Below are 17,520 nucleotides of genomic sequence, written 5' to 3'. Positions count from 1 at the left end.
GATTCCAGTCTGAAGTAATGTGGCCTTTGCAAGGGGTCCTAGCCATTCACGATTCCACTGAGGGCACTGTTTTGTAGGAGAGTGAGCCGGGCCCTTGAGGCATACCCAGTGGTCCCTGCGAGTGCTCAGCCTATGGGCTGGCTCTCACATCCAGGTGCTGCCCTGCCCCAGCCTGTTCTGACCGGCTCTTTGCAAACAGGTGTGGGGAGACCTAGTCACGATAGGCTGACGTCCCTTGTGCCAGTTCTCCAGCAGTCCATGGGTCACCCACCCTCTGCATGTGGTTGTGTCCCCTGTTCCTTTAGTGGATTGTTTTATTGTTTCGCTATTGCTATTTTATTGTGGGTGCTGTATGCAATCTGGTCTCTCCCTCTTTCTGCACTCCCTGCCTCACACAGGTGTAAAATGTCTCTTTCCCCAGTTAGACCGCCAAGTCTCTCTGATGCCACCTTTGGTCAGTGGCTCCTCACAGGTGCCCGAGCCAAAGCCAGCAACCTTCAGCACCAAGCGCGAAGCAGTAACAAGAAAGCCGTGAATAATAAAATAGCGTTCAAGATGCCAGCAGCCTCCACGTCAACCTGTTTGGTGGAGAACTCGAGGACCCCTCTCCACTAAGCGTGAGAGAGAAAGTCTACCCTTAAAAGTTATACAGGTCACGGGGTTCTGCTCCTTTTGATGCCCAGGGCACACACGGTGTTTGTCCAAATGGCATCCATGAGCTGAGCTCAAAGGTAATGGCTGATCCCAACTTGAGCTTTGAAAGTGAGCCTCAAAGGTAACTCGTCTTTCTGCTGAATTGCAAGGACATGTGACAGTCAAGGGGAAGGCCCCACAGGCACTGATTGCCAAGGAGAAGAAAGAAGAAAGGTAGGAAGTGAAAGGACCCCACTGGGACCTGAACTCGGGTCAGGAACAACATGGAGGATGAGGAGGGAGTGCGCGCTTCCTCCAGGAAGGAAGGTTCTCGACAGGAGGGGCGGTTCCGCTTGTGTAGGAAGGGGGCACTCGGAATGAAATGGGTCATCCTGGGGGGAGACTTGAAATGGGCTATGGGATTTACAAACGGGTGAGAGATTTCATTGGGGTGAGGGGCGGCCGTGCTCCGGGCCATGGCATTTGCTCTCTGTGCCCAGTTTCCAGGCCTGTTTTGCCCAGCTGAGCTGCCCAGTGCTCGGGTGTGCTGGGCGGCGAGGGAGCCTCCGTCTGCGAGGTCCAAGGCCGGCTGGTGTCCTAGTCAAAGCAAGGGTTCACACTAGGACAGGCTTGAGGTTGGAGTACTCTGGGGAGGCCCCAGACACACTGGTGCCTTCCTTCACCGCCACTCTCGCCCACGTAGTAGAAAGTTGTATATGAACAAAACGTGTGTGATTCTAACCAGGATACCAACGCACTAATGGGAACTACACTGGTGGGATGGTAGAAGCTGTGTTCAAAAGCATGGTCTTCCCTTACTCTTTATAAGGGCATGGTTTCACAGGCAAGGATTGGGGGACGGAGCGTGAGTCTGTTGTACCTTCCGCATCAGCAAGCCCAGAGATGGGGCAGCTCTGGGTTGGTCCAGTGGCCGAACGGCATCGTCAGCCACCTGTCCCTTCACTTCCTCCTCTGCCCTCCTCACCTCCTGGCCTCGTCCTCGGGCTGTTCTCCTCCGTCAGAAGACAGCCGCCACATCCTCGCACCACAAAAGCCAGAAGCAAAGAGAGATCATGTCTTCCCTGAGTTCATTCTCAAGACCGAGGGAAGCTTTGCTAGAAGCCTTTCCCCGCGGACTTTTCCTCCTGCCGTGTTGGCTAGAACGGGATGCTCTGTCCAGCCCCGGTGGGATCGCTGGAAGGGGGATGGCATTATCAGGATGCGCTTGGATGAGTCGCACTGACTGACTTCACTCAAGATCCACGACCACTGACCTCAAGGAGGCCCTTCCGGCTGCCTGGCAACACACGATATATTTATTCCTACAGCAGCACTTCTCGGACTCTGTGCATCAGAGTCCCCTGGGGGCTTGCCAGAGCACAGAAGGCCGGACCTGGCGCCACGGGAGGGCTGGAGTGGGCCTGATAATGTGCATTTCTGGTGAATTCTCAGATGACCCTCGTGCTGTGGGTCCCGCCCGGCACCACACTTTGGGAACCACTGCTCTAGATCGCTGGCAGTCTTACTGTCCTAGACAACACCATTGGCCTCCTCTTCCTCCTCAAACATCTTAGCGCTCCCCCTACGGGCCCCTCAATCTCGGCTGACACCCTGTGGCCTACTTCACTGAGAACAGAAGACCACCCATTCCCACCATCACGACTAATGCACACTTTGGTTTCCCTTCTGCTGCTACGGGTGAACTGCCTTGCTCTGATTCAAGGCCCGTCCTACATCCATGTGCTTGACCTTATCCCCTCTCTCCCGGCCGGGCTCATCCCTCCAAAAGCCGTTCCCCTCCCCAGAAAACCCGCTCTGCTATATTTCCATCCTCAAACCAAACGACAACAACAACAAAACAACAAAACCCCCAAACACCCCCTTGACCCCAATCCCTCCTCAGCCATTAGCTCAGTTGTGTTTCCCTTTACAGTGGAACTCTTGACATCCCTGTACTCACCCCCGCCCCCCTCGCTTCCTCTCTTTCCTTCCCTCTTGAATCCCATCCAGTCCAACTTCGGTTCCCACCTCTCTATTGCAACTGCTGCTGTCAAGGTTAGCCCTGACTTCCTGGTTCCCGATTCCCGGAGTGATGTCTGTCCCCATGTTACTCGGCTCGTCAGCAGCATCTGACACAGCCTGTCACTTCGCCCTCGGAACACCCTCTGTTGGCTTCTGGCCCCTGATCTCTCTTGGTTCCCCTCCCTCCTCTCTGGCTGTTCCTTATCAGTCTTTTTTTGCAGAGCATTCTTCATTTCACTGGCCTCTACCGGTTGGAGAATCCCGGATAGAGTTCGGGCCAACATGCACACTCTCGCTTCTGCAGTTTCAGCTACCGTCAGGATTTGAAATGCCACCTACAAGCTGTGACTCCCAAATTTATATCTCCAGCCTGGATCTCTCCACCGAGTTCCAGACGCATGCATCCCGTGGCATGCATCTCCAGATATATTAACGGGCACGGCAAAATTAACATCTCCCAGACTGGGCTCCTGCTTCTTCCCCGGCAACACAGCACACACATCCACGAGGCTTCTTCCTGCTCACAGCACATGGAGCCTTCGTTCTCCAGCTCCTCACGCCAAAAGCTGGGAGCCATCCTTGCTTCTATTCTTTCCTCTCCCACCCTGCAAGCAAACCATCAGCAAATACCGAGGGGTCTACTTCAAAATGTACCCGGGATCTGACCCCTGACCACACAGCCTGTGTTGCCCTGGCTTCTGGTCCAAGCCACTCTCCTTTCCTGCCTCACTGTTACAAAAGCATCTTGACTAATCTTGCTTCTTCCCTGGCCTCCCCCCCCCTCCCACCCCTCCATCTATTTTCCACAGAGCCAGCCAGAGTGATGCCATTAAAATGTAAATCAGATTATGTCATTCTTCAGCTCAAAATCTCACTTTGAGCAAAAGCTGAAATCCTTACGAAGGCCTGCCAGGGACCTGGCCCTGGATACTTCTCTGACGTCACCCCCCACTCCCCACTTCTCTGCAGGTACTCTGGCCTCCTTGCGGTTCCCTGAACACATCGAGTACACGCTCACTTTCACACTTGCTGCGACTCTGCCCCGGGTATCCCTCCTGCAGAAATCTCTGGGTCTAGCTGCTTCCGCGTTCTGCTCCGATGTCTCCAGCTTTCCCTGACATCCCTAACTGAAATAGGATCGAATCCCTATCCTCACCTTCCACCCCAACACTTTCTCCTTAATTTCCCGGTAGCACATATTGCCTCCTCACATACTAGATATGTATTTGTTTATCATCTATCTGCCCCCCTCCCTACCACTCCTAGAATGTATGCAGCATAAGGGCAGGGAATTTGAGCCTCTAACAGGCCCTTAGTAAAATCTGATGAATTAATAATGTAAAGGGGAGAATCCCACAGTAAACCAACACATAACTAAGTTATACTTTGGACCCCTCTGAGTTAGATCAGTGGTAGTCAGTCCCACAGAGCCCTGTCAACTCTGTATTTCCAAACTGAGATTCTGGATCTACAAGGGCAAGAAACAGATGCTGGGGGGGGGTGGTATACCTCTGTGGGTACTGCCATCCAGAAAGACCCAGCCAGCCAGCTTCCTTCAAAGCTCCAGCTCCAATTTTCTGAGTCCTGGGCCCTTGTGGCAGAGTCTTTTTGCAATGCAGATAATTCCTCCGTGATGAAGCAAGTTCACAACCCTTCATTTTTTCTACTTTCTTTTCCTCAAAGCTGCCCACCCCTGTATGCACAGCAAAGAAACCTTCCCAGCAGAGTTCACCCTCTCCTTTCCTGCCACAAGATCCCTTCCTGCCACAAGATAACACCCAGTTAAAAGAACTTGATCAGCCAAACTAGAATCCTTTTGGTAACTGTGTCTAGCCATAGGATAACCACCTGTACCTTGACAAGAAAACTGATCATTCTGGCGGGAGACCTCATTCTTGTATCGGCGTTAATGTGACTTTTCTTCTTTCAGGTGAGCCAAAACTTTTCTCTCCTCCCCAGACGATGGTGTTCTTTTGTGAAAAATAGAAAAATGCAAGAAAATAAAAAATAAATTTATAAATAGATAAATCATACGATAAGAAAATAAAATAGAATAGAAAAACACAACATCCTGTGCAGACAGCAAGAATCCCCATGAGGAACTCTCTTGCTTGGAGCCTCGCCAGTGTGGCATTTAATACACGCCTGCACCACTAAATAGACCTGCAGCAACTTCCCTGGGTGATTTTTTTTTTCTTTGCCACGAGAGACCCCACTTCATGTTTTGGAACAATCCTACAGATCGTGAGACTTGCAAAAGGTGACAGAGGGACCCAACTGGAAATGAGACACAGCAGCAGCCTGAACCCTGCTTCGCCTCCACTGAGTAGGATTAAATTGAACTAATTGGACAAAGACGTAAGGCAAGATGTCTGGATGTCCGGAAGGGGTTAGGAAGACTTTCGTTATCTTGCCCATGGTAATGCATCGGCATAGCTGGTTTAGAACAAGTCACCTGAAGAGGAGGTGAATTCCAAACGCACTGGGAGAAATGGATTTTGCTGAGTGAATCCTCACTCTCCACACAGTGAGGAGGAAGAAAAACCCTTTAGGCAAGAAACTATGAGGCAGTTGGGAGCATTTAGTGTTGATTGGGTATCAGAGCACTGTGAAAGAGGTAATCAATACCTGAATTCCAAATAGCAACTTCATCCCATCTGGAACTAGTCCAAATGCTGTGCAAATGGCCTGGGGCCACCCACTGGTAGGAGGAAAGAGATTTAAAGTAGTGGGTACTCCTGACAGTTAAGCGATTAAGTTTCCCTTTACTTGTGCTTGAGTTGGCTATGTCAACATTTTTTAACAGATGCAGAACCAGCCAAAGGTCAAAATGCTTAATAAACTGCAAAAGTCTACAAAAAACCAAAACCACAAAAAAACGTACACACAAAACCTGTTGGATTTTGTTTTCTAGCTACTATTTTCCAACTCATGGTTTATGTATTAAAAAGCTTAGGTGACTCCTGTGCTACCAATGTGTCACTGGCCCATCTCAGGTAAGTCATTATAGCTTCCATACCTGAAGACCTCTGCTCATCTTGCGATCCTATCAAGATTCAGGTGTCCCTGAGGAATCAACACTCAGAACTCAGCTCAAGAGGAGAGCTTGTCAAACTCCTGTGCCTTCAAGTCAGCTGGGCAATCTTGTTAAAAGATTCTGACTGCCTGGGTCTGGCATGCGGTTTGAGAGTCTACATTTTCTAACAAGCTCCCACGCAAATGTCAAGGCCGGTCCAGGGATGGACCACACGTGGAACAGCAGGGCTTTGGGCTACACAGTCTGTGACCTGAGTTCTGTTTTCAATGATAGAATTTCTGAGGACGTGGCTTCAAAGTGTAACTGGTTAGATCAGTTGTCAGGAGCAGTGGTTCTCAGAGTGTGATCCAGGGACTAGTGACATGGGCATCACACGGGAGCATGTTAGAGATGCTAATTTTCTGGTTTCTAAACCAGAAACTCTGGGCGGGTGGGAACCAGTAATCTATGTTTTAAAGAAAATTTGTTTTAATGTTTATTCATTTTTGAGAGACAGAGCGCCAGCAGGGGTGGGCAGAGAGAGAGGGAGACACAGAATCCAAAGCAGGCTCCAGGCTCTGAGCTGTCAGCACAGAGCCCGATGAGGGGCTCAAACTCACGAACCGCGAGATCATGACCTGAGCCCAAGTCAGAGGCTTAACTGACTAAGCCACCCAGGCGCCCCAATGTTTTGATAAGCCCTCCATGTGATTCTGGAGGAACGGTGCTCCAGAACATTAAAATCACCTGGGGAGGGGCGCCTGGGTGGCTCAGTGGGTTAAGTGTCTCACTCTTGATCTTGGCTCAGGTCATGATCTCATAGTTCTTGAGATCGAGCCCTGCATGGGGACTGTTTAGGATTCTCTTTCTCCTCTCTCGCTCTGCCCCTCCCCCCGTGCCGTCTCTCTCAACACAAATACATAAACATTTTTTTTAAAAACTAAATGAAATCACCTGGGGAGTTAAAGAAAATGAAGACCTGGGTCCCATCCCAGAGAATCTAGCTTTTTCATTCTGGGGTGGGACCCAGGCATCGGGATATTCCAAAGGCATCCACGGAGATCACTATCAAGAATAGTTGGCCTAGAACAGAAAGCTAATCCTGCTGCAGTAGGAGACTTAGCTGGAAAGCATCTGACTGAACCACCACAGACTGGTCGCAGGCTGGATGTCTGTCTGCACAGTGTGCACTCCAGCTCTCCAGGGTGACTGTGTCCGAGTGGGGATAATGCAAAATCACTTCCTCACTGCTCACCCTGCCATCCACCCTCATCCCTGGCTATTGTCTCCTTTTGCTCGTGATGTGTCTGGCTGGAACCCACCCCCCAACCCCCCCTCCCCACTGCTGTGCTGTCACCAGTTGAAAGTTTCACCCATCGTTAAAAGCCAGTATCAATCCAGATCTTCAGAAATCCCTTCCTGAACTCTCTTGCCAGATGAGATTTACCCTTCTGTAGATGTTCACCGCATGCTGTCTGCAAGTCTTATTTTCTTTTTCTTTTTTTAATGTTTATTTTTGAGAGAGAGACAGAGCGTGGTAGGGGAGGGGCTGAGAGAGAGGGAGACACAGAATCCAAAGCAGGCTCCAGGCTCTGAGCCGTTGGCACAGAGCCTGATGTGGAGCTTGAACTCACGAACCGTGAGATCATGACCCGAGCCGAAGTTGGGCGCTTAACCAACTGAGCCACCCAGGCGCCCAAGTCTTATTTTCTTATACTACCTACATTTCTTGACTCTTGCCCTCTGCCGAATTGTAAATTCTTGGACACCCAGGATGGCATAGCCCTCAACTTTGCACCTCTTCTGTCAGTGTAAGTGCTTCACTGTGAACCTAGTAGGCACCCAGTAAACACTTCCTTGAATCTGGGATCAGAGCTCCTGGGTTTGAGGCTTGCCTTTGCAATTAGGGCTTGTGATCCAGGTTGTTGGATATCTCCTAGCCTCACTTATCTGCAAAATTAGGATGTTGAACTAGATGATCTTTTAGGGTATCTTTCAAATCTCAGATTTGATGGTTCCGGGTAGTCTATGCTGATTCCTGGAAGAAGAAGTCTGATACTGGCTCCTGTTGGCCGCTGGGTCAGAGATGGACACAGACAGATGGGGTCTCTTTCCTCTCCTTGTGTTTCTGGGCTGCACTGTGACTTGACTGCACCCGAGGGGGCACTGTGGCAGTTCTGGGCACAGAGAATGGGTGTGTCAGGCAGGGCTGGCGTGAGGTAGAGAGAAAAAAGGTGAGGAAGAAATTTGGAACGTTGGGACCCCAAAGGAGGGCCTTCAATCTTGGCTTTACGAACACCTGATGTCAGACACCTGAACTGTTCTGTTGGAAGACTGGCCATCTTCCCGGAGAGACCATATGGAGAGGCCTTGGGTCTACGTGGAGAGAGATGTGCCCCGCAAATCCAGCCTTAAAGGCATCCCTGCCAAGGTGCCAAGTATGCAAGTAAAATTGTTTTGGACCCTCTGCATCAGCCACCACTAGCCACAAGCCACTGGGTGATCCCAAACCATCTGGAGCAGGAGAATCACCCAGCTGAGCCCTGCCTCATTCCTGATCTACAAAGTCACAACACATAATGAAATGGTTGCTGTTTAGGTCACCAAGTTTAGAGGAGCCTGATTAGGCAGCAATAGATAACCAGAACATAGCATTACTCTAGGTGACATTCTATGCGCTTTAGCAAGCAAATACTCGACAAATGTCGGAGAAAATACACATACATACATACATACATACATCACATGGGCTTGTAAGAGTGCAAGCCATCTTGTGCTATTCCCACTGACTTTGATTCCGTGAGGCAGTTAAATGGGCTGTGGATACATTTCGAGAGCAAAATGCACAACCGCCGACAACAAGGGCCTCCCTGACAGCTGTGTGCTCATGATGCGGCACCAGGTGCGATGTTGGGACTTGTTAGACAGTCACAGAAGGAGCCAGGGAATTGCACAGAGAAGGTGGAGCCCTTACAACAAAGAGGGCTTTGTCTGCTCCTGAACACAGTGTGGCCATCTCCTGGAGGGGGGTGGTGGCGGGGGGGGGGGGGGGGGGTCCGTGCGGATGTTCAGTGTAGGGAGAGATCTGCAACTTGAAAAGGGGGATATTACTTTCTCCTCTCCCCGACTAATGTAAACCTCCCCCGAGATCTTTTGTGCAGTTATAATAGGGACACCTTCAGAATCACAGCCTCTTTTTCTGAACGTGTTTCTTATGTAAATGCTGCATCAGAGAAATTTCCCTCTGCTTTACACTTGAATTCTGCTTTTAAAACCTGCAAAAAAGAAACACAGAGAAAGACACCTTGAAAATACTTTGGGTTTCATCTCTTTTCCATTTTTACCTCAAGCTCCCACAGTTTTTTTTTTTTTTTTCTTCTTAATCCTTGTTCTTCAAGTCAAGCATATTTTAAAAGCATCCTCTGTTGAACTGGGTAAAGCAAAAAAAAACGGATGATACCGGTACATTTAGGCTGCCTGAATATACCAGAAATACAAGGCACTTGATAGTGATCTAATAATCCTTAGAATGTCACAGTGAAGTCACAGTGAAGAGCAGGGAAGTCAAGGGACCTTTAAAGAGGTGGCATCGGAGGCCTCAGTGCACCCCTCCCCCAAGCCACAGAGCTTCTGGAGGCAGCACTAGGGAGAGGGGGAAAAAAGCCCTGGATCCATAGGTATCTCTTAGGAAGGTTTTCTTTTGTTCCCTGTCTCCCTTCCACTTCCCCACCACCTGTCCCTAGGGAGGACCCACCACCTGTTTAGTGGTTTTGACTCGCCCACAGCGCCCCCATAGGGCGACTCTCAGACCGTCATACACCGTCTTACTGTACTGATTCCTTCACACCTATTCACCTGCTTGGGAACAGCAGCGATGATTCCGTGTCGGTATCCCTGCACACAGCAAAATAATAACAACGCACTTAATGGATGAATGGGTTTGGATTCCAAGTCAACTTACTAGCACCACTTTCTTGGGCAAGTTCTTTCCTCCTGAAGACCCGGGTTTCCTTCTCTGTGAGATGGGGAGACTAACAACCACCTCCCTGGTCGTTGTGAGGAATCAGGGGGTAACACGTGTGACGGGCACGGCTGCACACTGGAGGCACGCAGTAGGTCCACAGGTCAGGTTCAGTGACTCTCTCCCAGACCCGCCGACAGATGGAAGGAGCCTAGCCTCTGTGCGGCAGGGGCCCCGGGAGGGTTCGCTGCCCCCACGGTACCGCTCCGCATTCCTGGCTGTCCCTTAAACCCATTCCCTCAGGGACCTGTCCTCTAACCTGAGGCTCAGATGCTGCTTACAAGGCAAATCTCAGGGAGGGAGGAGAAGGGAAGCGCTTCGGGCTGGTAATCGGTCACTGAAACCTCAGTGTGAACTACTCCCCATCATCCTTCCCATGGAGGAGTGAGGTAGACAGGACAGTGAGGCAGGGGTGGGGATAGAATAAGGAGACAGAGGGTGAGGAGGGCGTTGGGAATGTTGGGGCGCAGAAGAATCAGGAGCGGCTGCCTGGTACACGGGGAAACATTGCCGAAGTCAGAGAGAGATCAGGGTTCAAGTCTGGACTTTTCCAGCTGCTGGAAGTGTGGCTGGAGGCAAGGTACTTAAGCTCTTTGTAGTTTTCTGATCTGTAAAATGGGGCGGATACTAGCTAATTTGGGGGTACGTCTGAGGGTAGAGGGAGGCAACCTGAAAAGGGCTTAGTCGGTGGTGGTGGGGAGGCGCGCTGGGCGCCGAGGACTGGGCCCTGCAGGCTGGATTCACCACCGAGCAGCAGGCCGAGGAGGTGGCTCCTCTAGATTGCGGTTACTGTTTCCCTTCTCTCGGCTGGATCTCCCGGGCTCCGCTCTTTGTCTGGGGCCAGCTGTGCCCACAGTGACAGCCACCTACATTCATTCCTTGTGAGAGAATGCATCTTCTCCCACCTCCCACCCCGAACGGGGAGCAGAGGCAAGCCTACGATACTCTTTCCTTCCAGCTCCAGGAAGGAAAGGGTGAAACATTCCACGGTCCCCTAGAACGCTGGGAGAAAACACCGGTAGGTGGGAGGCACTTCAGCGGCGGGGGCGTGGGGGGCGCCGCGGGCGGGGGGCTGCGGCGCAGGTGCGAGCGGGGCGCGTCCCCTGCCCCCGGGGCGTTGTTAAAACCCCCGCTGGCTCCTTCCCCCTCCCTCGGTCTCCGGCGCAGTCCTCCGGCCACACCGGTTTTCTCTTCCCACCCCAGCCCCTCTCACCGCTCCTGTGCCCAGTCTCTGCGTGCGCGAGCCGGGGACCGCGGCCCCCACCGCTGGTGGGGGACAGGGGGAGCGCGGGGGCTGGGGCGGCAGTGCGGGCGAGGCCTCTGCCATCCCTCTCCTCGCCCCACCCCTGGCTCCTCCTCCTCTTCCTTTCTTCCGCGCCCCCCAACCCCAATTACACCCCTTCTCCCGGTGCGCTACCTCCTTCTCTCCCCACCTCCTACAGCCTCCCGGTCTGGACGGCCCCAGGGGGAAGGCCAGTGCCGTGGACCCCGATCCCAGCACCCCGCTGACCTATTCTCGCTTTGCAGTGAGAAGGAGCTCTAAAGACCACTCTGCCGCAGGCCCCGGCCGGCAGGTCCCAGTCGGCCTGCGCCTGCTGCTGAGATCCGCAGCCTGCGCCCCTCTCCCGGGCACTCCACGCCCCAGGCACTGCCCTGTGTGCCCCGTCTAGGGTGGCCCCCAGGCCCGGTAAACTAGACAGGCTCGCAGTCCCCACCTCTGAGAACCACATGTTGGGGAAAAAGGGAACAGTAACAAAGCGAAGTCGCAGTCCCCGCCTGTCCCTGGGTACAGACACAATCCACGGAGCTCACGTTGTTCCCTGGGCCCGGAGGGGGTAGCGGGGGAGGGGGCAGCTGGAGTGTCAGGGGACTGCACCGCGATGGATGGAACTGGAAGGGAGCCTCTCACACTAAGACTGCGGGTCCTTCTGGCGAGGCCGGGCCCCAGAGCAGAGTGGGGCCTCATCCAAATTCAACCTGGCACTCTGGAAGCCTTTGACATTTCCTCTGCGGGAAGAGGCTCCACCATAGGTCACATTGCTCTAGGAATGGGGAAAAAGAATCGTGATCTGAACTGCGGTGGAGAGTGTTTACCCAAAATCTTATTAAGGTTTATTTTTAGAGCCTATGTCGGCTGGCCTTATCACCAGAGACAAATTCTAGAGGGGTCTCTCTGTTCTCCTGACCTTTAAGAAAAGACTTCAAAGACGAGAGACAAGCAGGGAGAGGCAGGCTCTGTCCTGGGCCGGGTCCCCCACGCAGCCGGTAATGCCTGGCTGGTGGGAATCCTTTCCAAGGGGTGAAAGGCATTGTCCAGCCCTTCTTCCAAGCCTAGACACCACAAAAGACAAGTCTCCCTACCTGCTCCCATCCCATTCCGGTACCGTCCCGCCTCCAGCCGACCTTGGGAAAAGGCCAGACTGACCTTGGGGGTCGTCTCACAATAACAATTACTAGGTGCCATTACTGTCCACAGGCTTCGCCTACAGTAGCTCTTTTAATTCTCGCCTTAGTTGGGTCGTTATCCCCATTTTACAGATTGAAAAAGGAAGGCACAGGTGTTGAAGCAATTCCCCGTAGGTCACAGAGCTTTCGGATTGTTCTCTTCAGCACAACAGAGTTCTGGCCTGGAGGCACCCTGCCCCAGCCCTCAGGGGCCAGAGAGCAGTCTGGAAGATGGCCACACCCTGGCAGATCTGGCCACAGGCCCCTCCGAGGCAGGGCCTCAGGCGGTATGGATTGCTGCAGCAGAGGCAGGGACTTGGCAAGGCACTGTTGGAGCCTTGCCCAAAGCTGCCTCTCCCTGCCAGGCTGCAGAACCCATCTCCCATGTCTGCGTCCTGAACAGCCACCGCTTTCCTAGGACCCCACCAGCAGCTGGGTGTCTCCTTCTCCGTCAGACTCCAAGGAGTCATGGTTTTAACGGCCCCCAGTTCGCCCCGCTTTGCCAGGGGAAGAGGAAGCTCTGAGTGAAATCCCCAGAGACCTAGAGGGGTGGCTGGAGAGTGGTTCAGAGAGTGACTTGACTCCCCACTGTGAACCAATCAGAACGACTGGGGTGGGGAGGGCCCTCCCCCAGGAGTTGTGCCCCCCTGGGGTTGGGGGGAGGAGAGGCTTGATTCAAAAGGGGATGGGGGGGGTGGGATGCTGAAATTCATAGAGGGAGGGACTCAGTCCTGCCCTGGCTCTGGGGACTCTTTGGGCACCGTCCTTTCTTTGGCTCAAAAACTGCCCCATACCACATGTTTGCCAGCTCCCTCTGATGTGGCCAGGGGAGGAGGGGGGCGGGGAGGACAGTCCACATGGCTGGAGCACAGCAGAGGAGAAGAGCAAAAATCCGTGGGAGTGCCAGGAAAGCTGGAGGGGCTGTCTCCTTTCCTGCAGGAAGGAAATCAAGGCCACAAAGAACTAAACTGCCTCCTGGTGCAAGGCGGGGGGCCGGACCACCTGGGAACATTGCCTTAGCGCAGCAAGGGAGGAGGGCCAAGGTGGCTACAAGCCACAACTGTGTTGAGAGCCACCAGGAGAGTGTGCCCCACCCGCCCCCCCACATGTGGCTATACAGCTATGTCCCTCCAGCCTTTCAGTTTTTCATGCCAACTTTAACACACTTTGTGTCCACATTGGAACATACTCATATTTGGACATAAGCCCCCACACGCATCCATACTGGTGGGCAAAATAAAACACAAGTGTAGCCATTAGTGAAGATCACCGTCGTGAGATACACATTTGTCCTTTGACACGGAGACAGGCTCAGCCCCAGAGATATACCCCGACAGACTCCAAGACGTGTCAACTGGGCATTCCTAGGGAGGGTCACCATGGCCTACTGCTGGCTGCGCCCAGACAGCTGGCCCCAGAGCCCAGTATCTGGCACCTCCATGGCCACAGCTCAGTTGTTCAAACCAAGGCTGGTCTGGGAAGCTCTGAGAATCCGAGGAATTGCTCTGGAGATACTGGGCTTCCTAGAGAGGTTTCAGACACGCAAACTGTGGGGTCACCTGAGAAGCTCTGGGAGTGTCCTAGAGGGAAAGGAAAGTTTTATCTAACTTTGGCCTAAAACTTCCACGAGGTCAGTGCTGATCAACAGTGCTCCTCGGCCCCACGGCGTCCCCTGGCTTGGATGCCAAGGATCACGGTGCCCCCAGTTCGCTCCGTGTGTAGATAGATCCACACAGGAAAAGCACAGACCTGGAGGCTGGATAGTGTGGGTTAATAGCCCAAATTATGGAGTCAGGTGGCTGGGTCTGAATCTGTGCTCTGCCACTTACTGTGTGACCCTGGGCAAGTTACTTAACCTCTCCAGGCTAAGCTTCCTCAATTGTGAAATGAGAGCAATGATAATCTTTACACCCTAGGACTATTTTAAGAATTAAATGGACACAGTTGAGCGAAGTGCTTAAACAGTACAAAGCAAGTTCTAAGAACCTGGGTAGTCCGGTGAGAGGGTCTGGGGCCCAAGGGGCAGGCAATGGGGTGTCTGGGGAGTGGAGGGTGGCCTGGAGAGAGGCGAATGGTCAGGAAATGACCACAGACCCGAGTCTCTGTGTGTCAGCTTGAGTATTCTGGAGGGGAAATAAATCAGAGCATATTTCCTCAGGGAGCACGGTGTGCTCAGCCAGAAAGCCGCAGAACACAGGAACATTCTCTCATTACGGTATAATAATATCCAAGATAATGTTCTCCTTTCACAGGAGCCCAGAGCACTTAGAGATTGCATTGTCAGAGTCCCACTTGCATGGGCCCTGGGCTGGGTGGCTGAGACTGCCAGTGCCGGTCCGCTGCTGTAGTGGGGATGACAGAACCTGGGCCACGGGCACTGTGGGCCCAGCCGCACTCAGCAGAAGGACTGTAGCCTCCGTGCTCCCGTAGCAGGTCTGCTGGCACATGGCTGACCCGTGGAGAGACGACTGCCCTTGGAGGTCCTCACCAGCTTAGAAAAGCACAGAGGCCTTGGAGGGGCTTTCCAGAAGCAGGGGATCTCTCTATGCTCACTGCGCTGCCAACAGGAGAAACGGGGGGGCAGGGGGTCTAGTCCTGAAAGTTGGCACTTACTTCCCGGCAGCCTTTGCAGGCTATGTCTGTGTCTAAGGTCCCCTGAGCCGGGGCAAAGCAGACAGAGGGAGACCCCACAAGAGAGGGCAGGAAATGACTTCTCTTCTGTCCAGTGCAAGCCCTCCCTAGGCTGTGGACTCTGTTTGGGTGAAGAAACCCAGGTGGGCACAACTCACGGGTGACAGCCCTCTGCCTCTCTGGTTGTTCTGCTCCAGGCTGGACTACACGTGCAGAGAGAGGCGTTCTTTGTGTGAGGAGACACAGACCCACTGAAGGATTGCATGAGCCCAAAGAAATTTCAGAGACCTAATGACTTGAGAGGGTCACCGAAGCAAAGAAAAGTTGCCAAAGATCGGTATGTTTCAGGTCCGGGGGAGGCTCACTACTTTTCTCCTCTTTTTTTTTTTTTTTTACGTTTATTTTTGAGAGACAGAGAGTGAGTGGGTGAGGGACAGACAGAGGGAGACACAGAATCTGAAGCAGGCTCCAGGCTCTGAGCTGTCAGCACAGAGCCCAATACGGAGCTCGAGCCCAGCAACCGCGAGATCATGACCTGAGCTGAAGTTGGACGCTCAACTGACCGAGCCACCCAGGCGCCCCTACTTTTCTCCACTCTTAAGCCAGGTTTGATGTTTCCCTTTTAGGAGAAAGACGGAAGCATGTGATTCCTGAATGAAGAAGTTCTTCACGCCCCTATTCCAGACCTCCTGCCTGCCTGGGCTCCCATGCAAGCCCTCGTGCTCAAAGATGACTCCCTACATGCCTTCGGCGAAGAGTGGCATAGACCCATTTCCACAAGTCATGGCATAGACCCATTTCCCCCACACTGGCAACTGGCACCAGGGAACCTCATCGTCTTAGCACCTTTTGCCTGGATTTCTGCAAGGTCTAGGTCTCGTATGGATGTCATGAGACAAGACCATTGTACTCCTAGCGCTTAAGGTAGAGACAGACACGCAGTGGGTGCTCACGGCTTCTCAACTGCCTCCCTATTGCCGATGGCCAACCAGCGACGGCCCGACGGCAACGATTTTACCACCGTTGGCCGAGTATGAATTGTGAGCCAGCATGGTTCTGCGTGCTTTGTGTGTGCTGTGTCATTCGGTGTTGTCACAACCGTCCGGGACAGGTCCTCTCCTTAACCACGGGTTACAGATGAGGAGCCTGAGGCACAGAAAGGTTAAACGCTTTGCTTAAGGCCGCACAGCTACTAAGCGATGGGGCCAGCATTTGAACCTGGGTAAAGTCCAAGCATCTAGCTGTGAGACACAAGGTCCTTTGGCACGGCCCTCAGCCCTCTCCAGGTCCAGCTCCTGAGGTGCCCTACCTTGGGTCCCGCTAACAGCCTGTGTGCCCCGTCTCCCTGTCTCTGTCTCTGTCTCTCTGCCGAGGCTCTGCCGACCCCCTCCATCTCGCCACACCACACCCTTCTCCTGGCTAATACCTACTTCTCTTTCCAGATTAATTTTACCGGCCACCTCTCCTTGGCAGGCTCCCCTTATCTGCACTCCCCAAGTCCCCAAGGCTGAGCTGGGCGTCCCTCTTTTATGCCTCCATAGCAACATGTGAACACGCGTAGGGCCCCATCACTGCACAATGGCGCTTGCTGTTCCGGTGGTTTGTTTTCTCCCACACGTGACTGTCGTTCCCTCGGGACAACAAGGATGTCTTCTCCATCATGGTATCACCAGCACCTGCACCTGCACCAGCACCTGCAGACTTGGCAGGAGCACGTGCCGAGTCTATCACTTTCCCTCCTCCTCTCCCCCCTAACCCTTTGAAAACACGGGAGCGATCCTTAGCTCGAGGGTCACACACAAGCAGGCCGTGTGCCGCGTTGTACCTGCGGTTCACGGTTTGCCGGCTCCACTGTCGTTGGGCAACACACTTCCAAACACAAAGTTTACTAGTCAGACTGATTCAGTGATTTTCACGTGAGAGCCATACTGGCATTTCAGACCAGGGGGGAGGGGGTGGGCGGATGTTTTCGGTGGTCACAGGGACTGGGGGTAGCGCATTAGCATCGCTCGGGGCCCAGAAGCTGGGATGCTGGGCATCTGGAGGTGCCCAAGGCGGTCCCACAGGGCCATTCCCTGAGGAGCACGGGCCGGCGGTTGGACGCTTCTCTCTCACTGCTCGACGGTAGCAGTGAAACCTCCTTGGGGATTCACTGACAGAAAAGACATTAGAGAACCAAATCCATCTCAGAGCCAATTATTTAGGCAGTAGAGACAGGAGAAATGAGAATGTAAGCCTCGAGGCAAGGACTCTCTCAGGTTCTTCATGGGATTCCTGGCACAGTGCGCAACACACACAGGCCTCCGTGTCTGTGAATGTTTCACCCGAGGAGCCTGAATGGAAGCAGGGATCACTTAAAATGGGTCAGAATCTGGCCTGAGCAGGCCAGATCCATCCGGAAGCCTGTCCCCGGCTGAGTGTGCAGGGGCATGAGGCTGTGTGCTGGCAGGCTTCACTGAAAAGGTACCACCAAGTCACAGGCACCATGCAGTGGGGAGGCTTGGTTAGCGGTCAAGCCAGTAAGCCCAGGACAGGCCGCAGAGCTGCCCACACGACTCCCTCTCTCTCTCCCTTCGTCTCCATTAGATAGCCCAAGTTTATGCACACATTGCTATTTAAATAACTTCGGTAAAAATCTCACATTCTCTCATCATGAAAGCTAATCAAATATCAGCCTAAAACCATTACTCAGATGCTTGTGGGTGCCTTAGGGAAATGTACCAGTAAGTACAAAAGGGTTCAATCTGCCTTC

General features: G+C 53.0%; 2 long non-coding RNA genes across 3 annotated transcripts in view; one reads left to right on the top strand and one right to left on the bottom strand.

Annotated features, from left to right (window-relative positions):
* The window catches only part of LOC122240751, a 37,214-nt gene extending 27,434 nt beyond the window's left edge, over positions 1-9,780 (bottom strand). For both annotated transcript variants that reach the window (XR_006220486.1, XR_006220487.1), the window contains exons 1-2: positions 9,633-9,780; positions 4,510-4,625 (exon numbers count right to left, since the gene is read on the bottom strand). This is a non-coding gene — a long non-coding RNA (uncharacterized LOC122240751). The remainder of the gene's footprint in view (positions 1-4,509; positions 4,626-9,632) is intronic.
* LOC122240750 lies at positions 9,266-15,821 on the top strand. Its single transcript, XR_006220485.1, has 3 exons — positions 9,266-9,348; positions 14,966-15,105; positions 15,395-15,821. It is a non-coding gene; the product is annotated as an uncharacterized LOC122240750 (long non-coding RNA).
* The last annotated feature ends 1,699 nt before the right edge of the window (positions 15,822-17,520 follow it).

The sequence above is a fragment of the Panthera tigris genome, chromosome C1 (assembly GCF_018350195.1).
Source record: "Panthera tigris isolate Pti1 chromosome C1, P.tigris_Pti1_mat1.1, whole genome shotgun sequence".
Classification (NCBI taxonomy): domain Eukaryota; kingdom Metazoa; phylum Chordata; class Mammalia; order Carnivora; family Felidae; genus Panthera; species Panthera tigris.
Note: the sequence above shows the minus strand (reverse complement) of the source record. Positions and strands in the feature narration are given on the sequence as shown.